General features: G+C 38.3%; 1 long non-coding RNA gene across 1 annotated transcript; it reads left to right on the top strand.

The window, feature by feature from the left end:
• The first annotated feature begins 4,741 nt into the window (after positions 1 to 4,741).
• On the top strand, positions 4,742 to 12,206 carry LOC131403266 (uncharacterized). The gene is made up of 3 exons (XR_009219350.1): positions 4,742 to 4,795; positions 10,595 to 10,669; positions 12,081 to 12,206. It is a non-coding gene; the product is annotated as an uncharacterized LOC131403266 (long non-coding RNA).
• Positions 12,207 to 12,543: the final 337 nt, after the last annotated feature.

Raw genomic sequence — 12,543 nt, forward strand, 5'->3', positions numbered from 1 at the left:
GCCTGTCCCTTGACCTGTCTGAGCCTCCCTCTGCTCCCTGATCTGTGGGACAACCCCGACCCCCCGGGGAGGTGCGGCTACCGCGGGCCGCCACAACCCCGCCGTTTCCGCGCCTCCATCCAGGCGGGCAGCGCCCCTGTCGCCTCCCCCTCCCGTGCCTGCTGCCGCTCGAGGGGCGCCCTCCTGGAGTCTCACCCTCCAGCGTGGCAGCTTCTCCAAGAGGCCGAGGGCACGGGGAGGGGTGGCGGCGGCGGCGGCGGCGGCGGCGGCGGCGGGCGGAACGCGCGGAGGGAGGGGCCGCCCGCTCCTTCCGCTCCAGCTCCAGGCGGGATGGCAGCGGCTCCACCCCCAGCGCGGCCGCGAGCCGGTGCGGGGCTCGGCCCGGAGCTGGGCAGCACGAAGCGGGGGCGCCCTGCGCCCCGAAAAGCTGCAGCCCCCCACGAGGACGCGGTAGGCGCGGCCGGGCGCTCGCCAACCTACCGGCACACGGGCGCGCCCCCGGCCTCCGCCGTCTCCTGCCGGCTCCGCGAGCACACAGCTGCTGTTCAGAGCCCTCGCCCTGGCCCCGGGCAGCCCATCGGCGCCCCAGCCGGGCCCTCGCCGCTGGCGCCATCGCCGCTTCACACCTTCAGGCCACCTGGCGAGGCCAACTTGTGTGACCCTTGACCCCACGCCCCGGCGAATGCGCCTGCCACCAGGTTTCGTATTGGCTGAAGGCAGAGGCGCTGAGGGCCCCCAGTGGCGCATCCAACGGGGGTGGCTGGTTTGGGCGGAGCCGGGGACCTGTGATCCTAAGGGTGGTGGATGGGGCCCCCGATCCTGGCCCTGCCACCTGGTGCGCGACCTTCCTCCGAGCTCCAGCTCTGCCTGAGCGCAGTCCTCTCCCCGCGCAGTACACGTTTCCGGAGCATCTGCCAGGCTCTGGCGGGCGCAGGGCACTTTCCTGTCCTGAGGCCCTTTGCTTCTTGGCATCAGCCTGGGAAACGCTGGAGGGGTGGCGCCCTCCGCGCATCTCCAGGTAAGTCCTTCCCCTGCCCTGTGTACTCCCTTTGCCACTGTCCATTGTCATCTCTTCCCTGGCCTTGTCGTGGGCGTTCCCCTCCCCCATCAGCTACTAGGCCACTCAGTCCCTGCTCCAGCCACAGTGAGCTAGAAGGTAGCTCTTCCTATTGAAATTCGCTGCCAAAACCCCTGCAGGCATTCCCCGCTGTCTTCTACAGTGCATCCTCCTCCCCAGCTCACCTCTCTCCTCAGCGCTTCATCCACTTGAGCAGAGGGCTCCACTTGTGCCATCTGATCCCACCGCTGTTTCAGGCTTCCCTACTTTGCACACACTGCCTCCAATGCCCTTCAGATGTCTGGCAAACTCTTAGTCATCTTCTAAGATCCAACTCGAGCACCTCCTTTGAATTTCTGTGAAGGCAAGGACTTCAGTTCCTTCAGGTTGTCCTCACCAATGTTGTCCTCCTACAGGTTGGCAGGCGGCCAGGAACAAGGGGTGCCCTCCTGAATGAATGACCAGGAGTCTGGGGCCCTGGGTTCTAGTCCTGGTTCTGCTACTGAGTAGTTGTCTCCCTTTTCTGGATCTCCTGTCTGAAATGAGGGGACGGGTTAAAACAAAAGTCAATACATGAAACGCATTTTTGTAAATGAATGAGGTGTTTTGACTTTATGGCTTGTAGGATGTCTTGTAGCTGGTTATGATCCCTGATGGGCATGGCCAAATACTAGCCCCAAATGCTGAGGGCCAACGCCCTCTGTCTTCCCTCCCTTGCTTCCTTCTTTCTGTTTCTCTTGATATTGCTTGATCCCTGGAAGTAATCCAGTTTTAATCTACTCCCAACACCAGTTCAGATTACTTTGTTGTCCTGGAATGTGCCTTGTATCCAGTCTGAAAGATTGAATAGAAGAAATTATCTAGAATATAGAGGTAATAAGAGAAGGAAACCATAAAAAGGAGAAAAAATCCAGGGAGTATTAACCTAAGAAAGTCCAACATATTTCTAATTGGTGTTCTAGAAGGAGAGGAAAGAGAAAAGTGGAAAATAAACAATATTGGAATAAATAATGCTTGGGGTATTTCTGGTCATAAAGACACCAATCCACAGATTCTAGGAGCAACAATTAGATGGACAGCTTACCTCTCAGTATCAACAAAAGAAACAATGCAAGACAAAGAATAGTGATATTTTCAATGTGCTGAAAGAAAATGTGTCAACCTAGAATTCTATATTTAGTGAAAGCAAATGTCTAGAATTAGAGTAAAAAGGTATACGTCCTAAAAGAGACAAAATCAGCAAAAATGTTCCCACCAGTAGATCCTCCTTAAAGGAAAATCTAAAAGATGTGGAAAGGCAGAAGTGATAACAAGGAAAATATTGGAGGTTGTGAGAAGGAATGAATAATCAAATAAGTGGTAAATGTGTAGTAAATCTAAGTGATCTTTAATCTTTTAAAAACAATATTGTTTTGTGAGGTTAAAAGGGACAAGATAGAATTAAAACAAACAAAATAATAACATATAAGTGAGGAAGAGTAGTAATTGACGTCCTTGTAAGATGAGAGAAGAGAATAAGTGTATTGATTAATTTTCAACATTGGTAAGTTATATATGTGTTATTATAACCTTAAGAGAATAGAATAGACAGCATACAGTCCAATGTAGTAAAGTTAAAAAGAGTAGAATGTGAGAAAAAATACCTACTCAAACATACACAAAATAACCACCAAAAGACAATAATGGAGAGAAGAAAAAACATAGAATGAAAGAAATAAATTAGTAGAATGAAATAAGATGGTAGTTATAGACCCAGATATATCTGTAATTAAATTGAATGTTAATGGAATAAATATTTGGTATGAAAGTTAAAAAATCAGGCTGCATAAAAACATGAATTCCAATTTTATACTATTCAAAAGATCATATCTAAAATATCAGAAATCAGAGAACTGAAAGTAAAAAGGTGAAAAACAATATGATACTATCTGGCATGACTATGTTAATAAGACACAAAATAGATTTAAAGCTAAAATCATCACTAGATGTAAAGAAGGTCATGCTATACAGATAAAATATTCAAAAATTAGAAATATACAAAAATTCTTACTTTATGAACCTTAGCCTCAAAAAGTCCTTAATTGACAGAACCAATACTTGGTAAAATACTTTGAATTAGAGTCATGACATCTAAATGAAAATGCGTTGTTTATATGTAATATTTATACCTTGAAATCCAATTATCTTCAGGGGTCATGATGTAAGATCATTAATCTTATTGCTAGAAAATAGGATGAAAATGCCTACTATTTAATTTTTGTTTTGCTGAGGAAGATTAGCCCAGAGCTAACATCTGTGCCAATCTTTCTCTGTTTTGTATGTGGGTCACCACCACCACATGGCCACCGATGAGTGGTTTAGGTCTGCACCTGGGAACTGAACCCAGGCTGCCAAAGCAGAGCGCACCGAACTTAACCACTAGGCCATGGGGCCGGCCCCATATTTAATTTTCATATCTCTGTTACTTATGCATATCAACCACAAAATTAACTGATAAAGATTAATTAGAATTATGATAATAAAGTTTGTCAGAGTGTTTTAGTTTGTAGTTTGCTTTACATTGCTGTGATGACTGGCTGAGTCTCACTCTGCTACTCTTAGGCTGAGCTAACTTTTTCTATACTGAGTTCCCTTATAATTTGCTGTGAGTATTTGTTTTCCCTTATTCGCTGGTGGTCGTCTTAATTATCGTGTGCATAGAAAAGCATTTATTTATCTAATAATTGGAGTCAATGGATTAAGTGTTGTGATAATAGATTGAAATTCAGATTTGGGATTAAAAAAAAGTAGTTTTGGAAATCTTTGTGATTTGGGGTGAGACCTCTCAGGATTGTTAAAACTTGATCTGGAAAAGGAAAGAACTAGAAGAAAAGATTGCTTAAATCAAGTCCAGGTTAAATAACCATAGTAATCATGATGCTAATGCTAATAATAATAATCATTACTATTTCTACTCTGATGTCTATGCCTATTCCCAATTTTACTATATATTCAGTTCATACCTATTTTTTAAAATTATTATTGATTTGTAAACATTTTGAATGTATTCTGGATACCATATCTTTGCTAGTTATATACATTGAAAAGCTCTGATTCCTTTGGGTAGACTGTCTTTTATGGAGTTACATGTTAAATGAATCATTAATTTCAATATAATCAGTTTTATTATTATTATGTTTTAGAGTTTTGTTGTGCCTTGTTAAAAGAAACTAGATGAACTTTCTTTTTTCATTTATTGTTTATTTTATGAAATTTCTATTTTTCAATATTTATATTCTTTAATACACTTTTACATTTTTCTATAAAATGTACATTCGATACTAGATATATTCCAAAGTTCTTATAATTTTAGCTTCTTAGTAAATGAATCTTTTAAATTATGTGTTCTTTACTTTTTTCTCCGTAATTTATTGGAACTCCCATTATTTTAAAATATTGATTTTGTTGTCTGGCAATCTTGTTGAATTCTTACATTAATTCTAATTATCATCTACACATTATCCCATGTTTGTTATATAGATGATCATACCATCTACACACAATCATGCTCTTCTTTACAATTCTTTCCAAACTTTACATGTCTTATTAATATTAAAAAAAATTTTATTACTGCTCTGGATAAGACCTCATTACAGTGTTCAAAACAAATGGTCCTAATCAATATCCTTGTCTTTTCTAATTTTACAGAAACGTTTCTAACAAATCACTGTAAAGTATGAGGTTTTCTGAGAGTTTTCGGTAAGTCCTAGACTTTTCTGTTATATCATACTGCCTTGAAAGATTGTATCTTTACATTTCTTTAAAGAAAAGAGACAATCATTTATGGGAGGGAAATCATGATGCTCTTTGGAAATATGGTGAAATATATGGATTTCTCCACAGGAATAAAATGGACTTTTGAACATTAACACAAGCACCTGGTGTACACTTTTAGGGGATCATGAGTCTATTAAATATCCTCTATTGACTCAAAGTTAAGACTCTGATCTAAAAAGAATTTTATTCATCAAAACATTCAACAAACATTTATTGAATATCCATTATATGGCAATGACTGTGAAATATATTGTGTGTACAGAAAAAAGTAAATTGAAACTCATGAACCCTAGATACTCATAGTATAAAACATAAGCTCATGCAGGTGTTAAAATAAAATATGATACAAGACACCTCTGAGGAAAGTATATGAATTCTTATCTCAGTGATTTCTTTCTTTGCTAATGAAAGTGCATGGTGTAATTTCAAATAACATTTTGTCATTAGGTAGAAGTTTCTGATATCTTGAGTAAACACTAGGCTGGGCAAATGAGAATAAATTCATGTAATAATAAATTGTTATATTCTATCTAGCCTCTTTGCTCCCTTTAGTTTTTTTCTTTTCTAAATTTCCCATTTCATCACACTACACTGGTGTGTACACTGGCATGTACTGGTACATGCTTTATTTTGGTTCAGCCAACATGTTGGTACTCAGAGTTCTTTTATCAGTAGTTTTGCAAAAATGTCTGCAGGCCATTTTGCTCAAAAGGAATACAGATCCCTTAGGCTTTCTAGAGGAAGCTTTGTCTGCCGTTGCTTCCAAAAACATCGTAGACAACTTGAAAATAAATAAATGGATAAAATACTTTGGTTGAACTGGTTGTAGTGACGGACAAGGCGCCTTCTCCGGGGAAGTATGGCCACAGGCCTGCTGCACGGAGGATGGTTTGGAAGTCTGGGACTTGATCTCCCCTGCGGTGTTTGCTGCCTTTCGGCATGAAGAGCAGATGATTATTTTCGCTGGACCTCTCAGCGGTGTCTGAGGCCCCCTGCACATTTCACTGGTTTATAGACACTTAGAGGAGGCATTCTGCCTGTGGCAGGATTAACCTCACTTATTCCTGGATCTTTAAAAGGAGGATGTCAAACCTGTCAAAGCTTCCTTGGGTGTATTTCTATTCCATCAATCTTTTGAAACGAAATTGCTTACACGTGTTTCTAGGGAGGTCTCAGGAGGGAGTTTTCATTTCAAATGATTAATACATGCAATGTGTGCCTCACTAACAACTAATGCTAAAAATAATACATAGGAACACCCCTTCAAACTAAGTTTGCAGCAAGTTTTGGGGCAAAGTATAGTAATTAAATTCGCACATGTATCCTTGCCTATCAGCTCATATTTAATTTTCGTATGTGTGAGAAGTTAAAAGATTTGGGGAAAGAACAGCAACTGTTACCACAATATAATAAAAATTACTCAGTGCATCTTTTACTGCTGAAACTTAGGGCAACCATCAATTGAGTAATCTTCAGTATATGGTCTTGGATATAATTGTGTTATATGTCAATCAATTTCTTACCCAGAATTGGTAAAATTAACTATCAGAGAATTAAATTAAAATGGAATCCCTTCCAAAATGTAATTCTGAGTTATTTCTCTACTAAATGTTTAATATTCATATAAACTATTGGATCATTAGTTCATGCCCAGTCTTGAACTTGGTCTAAGACTTAAAGCCTTGATCTTTTGTTTCATGAATATTTAATTGGACTGAACTCTTTTCCTGTTACTGTGGAGAGAGAGTGAAACATATTCTTTATTGCTCAAGTTATCCGTCATGCTTGGCATTTTAATTTACTTTCTTAAACTTTTTAACCAAGGACCATTTCAATTCCAATGAGCATACTGTATCACACTTTTTCAGATGACTACATTTTCTCTTTGAAGTTTTTTTTTAATTCTTCTGAAGCTTGAGAATATTTCCCATCTAGTTCTAGCTTACTAAACATTGAGGTCAGACAGAAATCATTCTTCTATGATTTGGAGATTTTGGTTGGTAGGTGACTATACTTCAAGGAACATATTGTACTTCTAAATATATCTGGAAATTATCAAACGTGAGTCATCTTCATTTCTCTAACTGATTAATGGTATATGTGAATTATCATTCAGAATTAAGTGTATTACTATAAATTACTATATCTAGGAGAGTATTTAATACAAATTACCTGTCATAACCACACCACTACCGCCACCAAATATTGTCTATCTTCATTAAGTGGTGAGGTGGAGTGATAAGCATCATGTTGCGGCTGCTGCTTATATAAGAGGGTAGGAGGAGATGAATTTTTGCTGTATACTTCTCTACATTCTATATGTACTACATATATACATTGACATGAATTACAAAGAACCACATTGAAGTTATTGATTTCAAATGAACCGTATGACTAATAAATTTAATTATAATGCTATATGCTAAATATAATGCTTATGACTTCCCAAGCATTTTCTTTTTCTCATTTTATTCCCATAAAATAGATGATGAGTTAATGATGTTCATATATATTTACTAAATAATATAATCGAATGAAAGAACAGGTTTTCTGAAACCCAATCTGGCCATCTTTCAGCTACACTGCTGTTAGATAAATTTCAGTGTTTCACACCTATGTTAAAATTATTGCCTATGTTTGGAACCTCAGTTATTTAAATCAGATATTTCTATACCATCTTGAACACAGACTTTTTTCCAAGTAGTACAGAGGTTCCAAAATTGTGGTCAGCATCCTGAACCCAGCCTAGAGTTGTCTTTTCTTTGTCTCATGCACTGTTTAATATTTAAAAATAAGAAATTAGCATAAAAGTCTGTATTGAAAAGTGAGAATATTGGGCAACAAAGATTCTATGTCTTCTTGTGGAAATGATCGAATAGTGCTAAAGAGCTGAGGCCTCCTTGCTATAAGATATTCTATTTTCAGTAATCCAATCCTTTGTGTCTTCCTAACACTGAGACAGAGTGTCAGCTGCAGAACTAAGAACAAAATGTGATGACATTACCAGAATCCTTACGTGAGGCTCACTTTCCCCCTTTGTGTTATAAGACTGACTACTATAGGTAATTGATTTTTGACTACTGGTTGCATCACTTAATCCTACTTTTGGGTTGTTTATATTGAGTTCTTACTTAAACTTCTCATCACCTGTACATCCCTTAAATGATGGTGCTCCTATCTGAAAAACAGATAGGACTACACTATGAAAGGCCTTCTTCTCATCCTATGGAATCTTTCTAGGAGGCTTCTAATCTCAACTTTACAGTGAAAAGTCATACATTTATATTTCTAGACCGTATTTCTCTTTGTTTTCTTTGATGTTTAGACTTCTAGATCTCATTTATTATTGCACATCTCCATTTGGGTATAGTGTAGATATCTCTTATTAAACTGAATTTTTCATATTGTTACCCAGATTTGGTCTTCCTTCTATATTCCTTAACTCAGAACATGGTAATATCATACTCTCATTACCAAAAAATAGAAACATTGAAGTTTTCTGTCTCTCTTACTCTTTTTCTCAATTCCTAAGACCTAAAAAGCAGCCAGGCTATGTTCATTCAACCTCTCAAATCCACCATTTTGACTGAAAAAACACTTGCCACCTATGTATATACTAGAAACATACAATAAATACGATTAAAATAAGAAAATTCTCCCAACTTCCAAAAGTTCATAATTAGACCTATGAATAGAAAATTATAATTCAATGTGATGTGAAAAATGGTGGGATTATACAGAGGGTGTCACAAGACTCCGAAGAATGCCATTTAAGCCATACTGAGAGAGACTGATGTGGGAAGTGGTGGTGTTGCTTCTACTGAGTGATGTTTCGATTGCATTAGCCAATGATGAATTTAGGGAATGGGAATTTCATGTAAAGAGAATAAACTGAAGATATAAAAGGGAAAGGTCGATATGGGAAAATTTATAAGCAGCATAGCTTGCTTGAGGATAAAGTATAAGGTAGGAAGCGTGGTAGGTAAGTTGGAGAAACAGATAGAAATTGCATTATGAAAGGTCTTAAATGACATATAAAGAGCTTAGACCTTATCTTCTCAGGAAAGAATTTGAAAAAATTTAGGCAAAGGTGTAATAAAATCAGAGACGCAATTTAGTAAGAATATAATTGAGTATTTTTATTTGGTATAAATGTCTGCATGGAAGGAGCCTGGTTAGGGAGATAATGCAATGGTTACGAGAAGAAATTTTGAGGGAGTGAAATAAAGTGGTTATAATAAGGACATAGAAGATTTGATATAATAAATATTTAGAAATTAAAATCTGGTGATCAAACCAAACATAGAGGGAGAGGGAAAGAGACAAATAAGAATAATTTTTTCAATTTTCTTGCTTTGGTGATTGAGTAGCTGGTAGTATGATTAACAATAGCAACAAGTATGTATTGAACTAAGAAGATGTTCATGTTAACTGAAACAGGCAGGTTGTTGTGTAATGTCTAGAGAATGATTCTACTTTTTATCCAACATAAAAATAAAATTCCCGTAAGTATTTATAATTATTAATATTTTCTTAAAAAATTTGTAAGTGGAAAATCATAAGTAGAAATGTTGATTGGGGTTATTCATATAGGACCAGTTGAATATGATTTGTTTGAGAGCTCTATAGGGGACTGTAGAGCTGTATAGATGTTCCATTCTGCCATAAATACATGAGTTACTTTTCCATTGAACTATATAAACATTTCTTCATTCCTACTAATAAAATCAGCTATAATAATACTTATGATAAAACAGCCAATATGCGTACCATGTGCAGCTACTGTGTTAGACTTTTTTGTATTTTTTGTGAAATTCACAGCAACCATAGAACATTTCACAGGTAGCGAAACTAAGGCTTGGAGAGGCTAAGTGTAAAATGTAAATTTACACTTAGCGATATGCCTACATTTAAAGCCAGTTCAGTCTGAACTCTTAAATACTACTTTATATATGGCGCATATGTGTAACGCGGTTGACTGCGATTAGGAATGCAGTCTTTCTCAAGGAGGCAGATACCTGAGCAATTTCACTTTCCTTCTACCTTATTTGTAGTTGCTCAGGAAAAAACCCACCGATACAATATAAAAATACTACGATTTTTATGGGGAGGGGGTTAGGTGGCTGTTTTAATAAGCAAGGCAACTTACAAGGCTAATCTTGGCCGCAAGACAAGTAGATCTCCACATCCGCCTGCCAAGTTCTTAATTTAAGAGTTTATTTAGAGTCCTTAATGAGATTCAGTCATGAATACCATCCACATGGTCTCAACAACACATTACTCGCCCAAGGCTGTGTCCTTGAAGTGGCTCCTAGTGTGAATGGTGGGCCAAATATGCATTCCAAGGACAGGGGAGTGGATGAGGAGCCTCCAATTGCTCCGGTCTGGTTAGAGTTTCAGCTGGAGATCACGTACTCTTGATGACCTTCTCCAACTCTCCACCCCTGGTGACCATCTCTGACAAATCTTGCAGGCCCCTCCTCTTCTACAATGGCCCTCAGTGGTCAGCAAAGGGTTTCATTAGCATGGAGGTGCCTGGTTTGGTGGCTCTCTGGTGCACTGGAGGCAGATACCACAGCAACAATATAGGCATACAAGAGAAGGGCATAGAAGATATACTCAAGGATTAGGGTAAGACTTTTCCAATCATGAAATTAAAGTGTTTTTATTTTTGTACTTCATTCTTTACTCTTGTCTTCTGATGCCTCCCTGAAATCCCAGAGTTTCACCCTGATTTTCATGGTTGTAACATCAGAAAATATCACTTCTGGGGGAAAAAAGTGCCTGATACATTAGGTAAGCATAATGTCTCACAACTATGAATTGAGATACCTAGTAGATGTTTATGAGTTGAATTTATATTAAGAACTGATGTAATATCAGAGACTAGGAAAGAAAATGCTTAAAATGTGATTTTATCATCAAAGATGATTTTCTATCTATAAGTCACAGTACAGAATCTATCTAAAGAGCATGCTAACTTCTTGCTGAAGTGATAAAGTTGTCCTTTTAAAATTTGACATAAAAATTTTAAAATTATGAATATTATTAAAATATGAATATTATTAAAACTATGTTATATAATCTTATTACTCTTCTCAAGAAAACTCTATCCTGAGCCTTCTATGTGCTATTATGTAGACTATATGACAAAGACTCTCTGTGGACTAGATCTAATGAATGATCACTTATAATCATTAACACATATGTACAAAAGCATGGCATACGGGTGACGCCAGCCTGGACTCCATTCTACACAAAGGCAACAAAAATACATTTAAATCATTCACATGAAGATTCAAATTGCTAACATATCACTTCAAATTTGAAGTTAATAAAGAATGTCGGGGGCTGGCGCAGTGGTGCAAGCAGTTAAGTGGGCACGCTCCGCTTAGGCGGCCCGAGGTTCACGGCCCGGATCCTGGGCACACACCGACGCACTGCTTGTCACACCATGCTGTGGCAGCATCCCATATAAAGTAGAGGAAGATGGGCATGGATCTCATGTCAGGGCCAATCTTCCTCTGCAAAAAAAAAAAAAAAAAAAAAAGAGGAGGATGGGCATCGGATGTTAGCTCGGGGCTGATCTTCCTCACAAAAAAAAAAGAATGTCATAGAAGAAGATAATGACAAGTACAATGTTATAGCCATGCCTATTTGGTCTTTTGCCTTGCATAAAATAAGCTCAAAGTGGTAAATGTATTTTCAATTGTATGATGTAATTTTAGCACGAACAGAATATTCTGTATAATATGAAAGCTGCAAAGTCTAGTGTTTAAGCCTTAGGAAAATCGAGAGTTCAAAAATGTCTTCAATGAAAATGGAATGATCAGCTATGACTATTAAATACATCACTGATTTTACTGATTGACTATTTTTGCTGGCATAGGGAAATCTGACTGAGAATGGTAAGAATCTTAATTTTACTGCCTTATTAATGTTGAATATTTTGTCAGACGAATTTGAAGTTAGTGATTAAGTTCACATGACATTGCCAAAGAAGAGGTTTTGTTTGTGGACAGATTAATGCAAACAGGGCCAGTGGTCCACTCACCCTTCACTCAACAATGGAGATTGAGTGGGACGTTTAACCTGTTCCAACTGAGTTCACTCCTTCGTGTTGTCCAAAACTGTATGGTTTCCCCTTATGGCTGAGGCTGTTATATAAAAAAAGAAACTATTTATTGTTATTATTATTTTGTTTCAGCTCAACCTCTAAGAGATGACTTTCCTAGACTCCAGCGGAATGAGAATGAACCTCAAGAATCTGAGTACTTTAACTGCAAATTACAAATCACGTAATAATTATGACAACAAAAGAGAAATAACACATTCCAAGAGTCATGCTTTTTAGATAATAATCAATTTTAATATTAAAAAAATCCTTTGAGGGGGGCTGGCCTGGTGGCATAGTGGTTAAGTTCACGCACTCTGCTCCAGTGGCCCAGGGTTAGCAGATTTGGATCCTGGGTGTGGACCTACACACCACTCATCAAGCCACGATGTGGCAGCATCCCAAATACAAAATAGAGGAAGATTGGCACGGCTGTTAGCTCAGGGCCGATCTTCCTCAACAACAACAACAAAAAACTCTTTTTATTGTAATGATTGATTACTTTGAGTTGTTTTTTGACTTTGTGTTCAATTTTTTAATTGTTACCTCTTTTAAT

The sequence above is a fragment of the Diceros bicornis genome, unplaced genomic scaffold, assembly GCF_020826845.1.
Source record: "Diceros bicornis minor isolate mBicDic1 unplaced genomic scaffold, mDicBic1.mat.cur scaffold_61_ctg1, whole genome shotgun sequence".
NCBI classification, from domain to species: domain Eukaryota; kingdom Metazoa; phylum Chordata; class Mammalia; order Perissodactyla; family Rhinocerotidae; genus Diceros; species Diceros bicornis.